Consider the following 6478-nt stretch of genomic DNA (forward strand, 5'->3'; position numbering starts at 1 on the left):
TGCTGCTACCACCATTCTGGAAATGCAGAGGTCTGTCCCTCAGGCCTCAGTGGCTGCAGAGATATGGGAACAGCCAACCATCAGGAAGTCTCTCTTTGGGGTCAAATCCTTTGCCAGTGTGGAGCCCTCAGATTGAGACTACATAACTAAAGCAATTACAGGTCTTCTGTGGTTTGGTTTTTTTTGGTTTTGTTTTTTTTTGTTTTTTTGGGGATTTTTTTTTTGTTTGTTTGTTTTTTGGTTTTGTTTTTGTTTTTTTGTTTTGTTTTGTTTTGGTCTTTTGTTTTTTACTGTTCTTTTCCCAAAAATGATTTGTAGTTGTGTGTGCAGCACTTTGCCCTAATATGTGTGTGCTCTACAATAAAAACCAAATCTAATATATTTTGAAACAATTGTCTGATGCTGTGGTGAGAGAAAGCCTGACCTTGGTTTTTCCCTTAATTTATTTTCTTGACCTTCCAACTGGATTTGGAGAAATCTAATTTATTGCCCACCAGTCCTCTGAAGACTGGTCACTGACATCCTTTGATTGATGGCTAAAGGTGGACTTGCCCTTGCCCACTGCCCTCTCCCCTTCAAGGAGGATGGCCTTCAGTAAACCATGGTGGCCAGAGACACACCTCATTGAATTCTAGAAGATACAGTCTCTCCCTGGCTTGGTAGAGAGGCTGCAGGCCAGAATAAACACCGCAGATGGAGCTGGAGCAGGGAGAGGGGCGCTTAGGTAGAGGGCATGGCCAGTCTTGTACTCAACAGCCAGGCTCTTGAACTCCCTGGGTAGAACATTGGTAGATGAAACAGGTAGGATAGGATGAGACTGGGGCTCAATGGGCTTCAGTCCACTGAGGTCCCTAATGTGGATCTCAGGGTGTTGCCAACTATTTCTGTCTCCCCAGCTCTGCTCCAGTGACCTGAGCCAGTTTGGTCAAATTGCCATTTGGTCAAGCCATTTCATTGCCCATAGAATGACTGGCCAGCACACTTTGAAAAGCAGTGATAGGTGTAGAAGGGCCAGGGCCTCTGTATGAACTGTGCAGTGGACTGGGATGACACTGGAACTGAGGGAAAGCACCACATGTTAGCCCAGCTGTGATGCTGCAGAAGTGCTGATCCCACACCATGCATGGGTGCGTTTCCCTAGGGACGATGGATGGAAGAGACTTGGATACCAGTGATCTAGGCTTCAGTCTCTCCTGGGATAGTGCCCCCATCCTTACGAAGTAATAGCCTTAAGCAAGTTTCCCAGAGTCCCACACCTGACTCCCTGAATCTTTCTTGTTCCGGCCATAGCACTGGGCCAAGAGCTTTGTTGCATCAGCCTCCGACTCAGTCCTCATGTCATAGAGTAGCTGCTCCAACAGCAGCTGGTACCAGCCCTACCCATCTAGGAGCTCATTCCATTCCTTTAACCTCGTGTGGAGAAAGAAACGAGTCTAGAGTGTTCAGAAAAATTGAGTGTTCGGTAGGCCAGGCTCAGGACGGGAGAGAGACCTGTATGTGACATGCTTACACGCATGTAAAGGTGTTCTATGATGTATAGACAGGAAGGCAGTAGAGCCCATTTAATTGTGAGTGTAAATAACATGTACAGAGTGCTTGTAAATCTCTATAGTTAGTTGTTGCCCACAGAACATTTTAATTGGCTTTTTGTTGAAGTGTGGGATTCATCATCTACAGGGAGAGATGCATTTTATCAGTTTCTCATAGTTTTCTACAGTTGCCAAAACATTACCACAAACTTGAGAGCTTAAAGCAAAAGAAATTAGCTGGGTGTGGTGGTGCATGCCTATAATTCCAGCACAGGCTGAGGCAGAAAGATCAAAAGTTCAAGGCCAGCCTGGGCTAAAAAAAAAAAAAAGCAAGACCTTGTCTCAAAAAGCAGAGCATCCAGGCATGGTGCTTGTCTATAATGCCAGCAGGAGTGTTGCAAGTTTGAGGACAGCCAAGGCTACATTGTGAGACCCTGTTTGAAAACAACAAAAATGTAGACTGTTACATGCGCCCTCTGAGGCTTTGGTGGGAAGCCTATTCCTGCCTCTTGTGGCTTGGTATGGCTCTAACCTCTCTAACTGCAAGGACTCTAGATTCATAGTCACATGGCCTCTTTTGTATGCTACATATTTCTCAGTGCCTCTACACAGCCCTTCCTCAACTCCCCTGCCCGTGTGTGTGTGTGTGTGTGTGTGTGTGTGTGTGTGTGTGTGTGTGTGTGTGTGTGTGTGTGTAGAAGGGGTCTCACTCTAGCCCAGGCTAGCCTTGAAATAGCAATCTTGATATGGCTCTAACCTCTCTAACTGCAAGGACTCTAGATTCATAGTCACATGGCCTCTTTTGTATGCTACATATTTCTCAGTGCCTCTACACAGCCCTTCCTCAACCCCCCTGCCCGTGTGTGTGTGTGTGTGTGTGTGTGTGTGTGTGTGTGTGTGTGTGTGTGTGTGTGTGTGTGTGTAGAAGGGGTCTCACTCTAGCCCAGGCTAGCCTTGAAATAGCAATCTTGCTGCTGCATCCAGCCTTTGCTGACTGGGTCTCCATTGGGCATTTGTCATTGGATGTAGGCACACCCACATAGTCCACAGCTGCGAAGCTCTGCTTCCTTCTGGCAGTGCTAGGAGTGGAACCCAGTGCCTCTCCAGTGTTAAGCAAGGACTCTACCACTGATCTACACCCTAACCTCCCACCTACTCTTTATAGAAGTAAAGTGTATGCCTTCCAGAAACTAGAACCTGAGAGCCTTGGGGGCCGCTGTGCAGCTTACAGTGCTGCTCCTTTTTTCAGAAATTGTTACTAAATCTGTGATCTATTGATTCTTCAAAGAAATTGTATTAATTCGGTTGAAATTTCTCAGCCTCAGCACTATTTTAAAATTTAATCTGGATGATAATAATTACTCCATTGCTTGCTTGTATTTTTTTTTCTTTAGTGCTGGGGATTAGGTCTAGGGCCTTGTGCATTCTAGGCCCTGTAGATGTTACCTATGCCCCCAGCAGCTCATTGCTTTCCTAAGTTTAAATCTATGCTGTCCAATCTGGAACCACTGGACTCTGGCTTTTGAGCACTTGAAATATGGCTAGTTTCAATTGAGATATGCTTTATACACCAGAATTTGAAGTTAGTATTAAAAAAAGAATGTAAAATATATAATAACTTTATATTGATTACATGTTGAAATACTATTTTGGACATACTGAGTTAAATAAAATACATTATTTAAATTAATTTCACCTGTTTGAGTTTTTTTTTTGTTTGTTTTTTTGTGTTTTTGTTTTTTTGTTTTTTTTTAGTTGTATATGGTCTGGTGTGGGCTCATATACATGCATGCAGGTGCAGGTGCCTGAGGACCGAGAAGAAAGAATGGCACCCCAGGGAGCTAGGATTAACAGACTGAGCTGTCCCATGTGGTTGCTGGAGACCATTAAGACTCTTGTTTCGGGGTTGGGGATTTGGCTCAGTGGTAGAGCGCTCGCCTAGCAAGCGCAAGGCCCTGGGTTCGGTCACCAGCTCTGAAAAAAGAGAGAAAAAAAAGAAGGAAAAAAAAAAGACTTGTTTCTTCTGTTGAATCTGGCTCTTGAGATATTGTTTGTTGGGAATCATGGGGTTGAATGAATAGCTTACCTAACGTGTTCAGTCCCAGCACCACATTCACAGGCAAAACAGCTTAGGTAACACCAAACACAGTTATTTATACCCCAGCAGTTACAATCCCAGCACTTGAAAAACAAGCTGAGAGGGGATCGTGGGTTCTGGGTGAAAACAGTAAATGCAGTGGACCAAAAAAAAAATCCTTACTTTTGAATATCAGTATCTTAGTTTGTATTATAATTTCAATTTTATATAATTATTTCTTCTTCCCTCAGTGCTGGGGACCAAACTCAGAACGGAGCATGCTAGGAAAACTCAGTCCCTGATTTCCTTTTTTTTTTTTCTGGAGCCGAGGACCGAACCCAGGGCCTTGAGCTTGCTAGGCAAGCGCTCTACCACTGAGCTAAATCCCCAACCCCCTGATTTCCTTTTTTCTTTGTTTAACCGACAGGGAGTTTGTGAGAATGCTTCTGATATATACACACACTATATTATTTTGGTGCTAGGAAGTAAACCAAGGACTTGACGTGTTGGGTGAGCACTCTACCACTGAACTACATCCTCTAAAATATGATTTACCAGTTGAATTTTGCAGTTAGTGTGAGATACTGCCGGGTGTATTTGGGGCCTTTTGGCAGAAGGAACATAGCCTGACTTAGGATCTGGGGAGCTCTTGGGAAGACAGAATTAGTAGGAAAGTCACTGCACTGGCAAACAACTAGGAAGTGTAAAGCCAGGGAGCTGATGGCCCCAAATAGATGTTTGAGATCCACCAGCTCGGACAGTCATTGCTGCAGTTCTTCCTGTCCCCTCAGTGTGGCAGCAGAGCCCTGATGTTATTCCCTGGTGTCCAGCAGCCAGTCCTGGATTTGAATGGGACTAAGTACCCAGAGATCACATAGTGTGCCTGAGGTTGCCCACTGCTTCTGTTCTACACAGTCAAGGTTTTTGTAGCTATACTTGTTTAAAGGCATACAACCTAGGGCAAGCAGGTGTCATCAGGTATTCTATGAGCTGTGAACATGCCTAAAGGGCCAGGACGCCCCTTGGTTACTAGGGGTGCCTCTTAGTACTGACTTCCCAGGGTGCACTAAATAGCTCCCATGTTTCCCCTCCAAGCTGGAAACCTATCACATCTCTTCTACACTTTCTTCTTTCTCACTATGAATGAGGTTCCCTACTTAATTTATTATCCCATTTTTTTTTAAGATTTATTTATATGAGTACATTGTAGCTGTCTTCAGACACACCAGAAGAGAGCATCAGCTCTCATTACAGATGGTTATGAGCCACCATGTGGTTGCAGGGATTTGAACTCAGGACCTCTGGAAGAGCAGTCAGTGCTCTCAACCACTGAGCCACCTCTCCAGCCCCTCCATTCAATCCTTACCACAGTTTCTAACACCACACTTAAAGTCAAATCCTAATTCTACAACTGTGGTGAGCAAGTGGCTTCCTCTTTGGCTTCAATCTTTTCCTCTATCAAATGTCCATAGCCTTAAGCTGACAGTGGTGACACATGCCTTTAAACTCAGGAGGCAGAGACAGGTAGATCTCTGAGTTCAAGGCCAGCTTGGTCTACAAAACAAGTTCTAGGACAGCCAGGGCAACACACAGAAACCCTATCTCAAAACAACATCACACATATACAAAATGAGTGTACAGCGACACACACACAATGAGTACAGCCTTAAAGGAAAAGTTGCCTGCACAGACTAAGTGTTAAAGTGTTAACAAATCAGGGAATATTACCCCCCATTCTACAATGAGGCAACAAGACAAGATGGCAGAGGCAGTACGATAGAACCTGAGATCACAGACAGGAATGAAGCATACAGCCCCACCTCCAGCAGACCGGTGACAGTATTCAAATACCCAGTCCCTACAGCCTCAAAGCCACCCTCCCGGTAGATGTACCCTAGTCTGAGTCTTGAAGTCTTGCTCACAGCCATGTAGCTATCCCAGGACCCGGGAAACAGACACCTGAGAAGGTAAGGACATTTGCTGCCAAGCCTGGTGGTCTCAGTTCCGTCTCCAGAACCCAAGGAAAAGGTAGGAGAAAGCTGACTCCACAAAATTGTCTGCATGTGCCTCACTCTCACATCATACGTGTATGCACACACATGCACATACTAGTAATAATAAAATGTTTTTAAAAGAGAAGAACTCGGGGTTGGGGATTTAGCTCAGTGGTAGAGCGCTTGCCTAGCAAGCGCAAGGCCCTGGGTTCGGTCCCCAGTTCCGAAAAAAAGAAAAAAGAATAAAAAAAGAGAGAGAGAGAAGAACTCATGTCATTACCCAGGGCCAGGCCTGTGTCAAGCTGAATCCCACCTCAGGAGAAGGATAACTGAAGGTATATATTACCTACCTTTGACCTTTTCTTTACTGGGGAGGGTGAAATTCAAGACAAAGTCTCAGAATGTATTCCAGTGTAGCCTGAACTCAACATCCTCTTTAGCAGGTTCCTTGTGAGAGCCTGTTTTCTCCTCTGTAAAATGGAATTAGAGAGGGTGACCCACCCCAGCCCTTCTTTCCTAGTCAGCAGCCCCTGGGTGGAATATGCCACTGCACAGGGTGTGCCCTCCTCTCTGCATTCCTGGGAGCACAAGGGACTCTGCTGCCCCATGACTAGCCCAGCTGACTCCTGCCCTGGAATGCTTCTCTTCCCCTCATCCCTTGGCTTCCTCATATGCTAAGGAATGACCCTGCCTAGATCTCCTGCGGGAATTCTGGATCTGCCAAGCCCCCGCTCACCACCTGGAGGCAGCGGTTGTGTGGTCTGGCCAGCCCCTGGAAGGTTGAGTCAAATAAGTGTTAGGCTCTCTCCATGCCCCTTCCCTGTTCCCTGTGACTTCTTGCACTCCTTTAGAATCACCCTTTCCTCTTCCCTTCGTAG

The sequence above is a fragment of the Rattus norvegicus genome, chromosome 10, assembly GCF_021556685.1.
Source record: "Rattus norvegicus strain SHRSP/BbbUtx chromosome 10, alternate assembly SHRSP_T2T, whole genome shotgun sequence".
Lineage (NCBI taxonomy): Eukaryota > Metazoa > Chordata > Mammalia > Rodentia > Muridae > Rattus > Rattus norvegicus.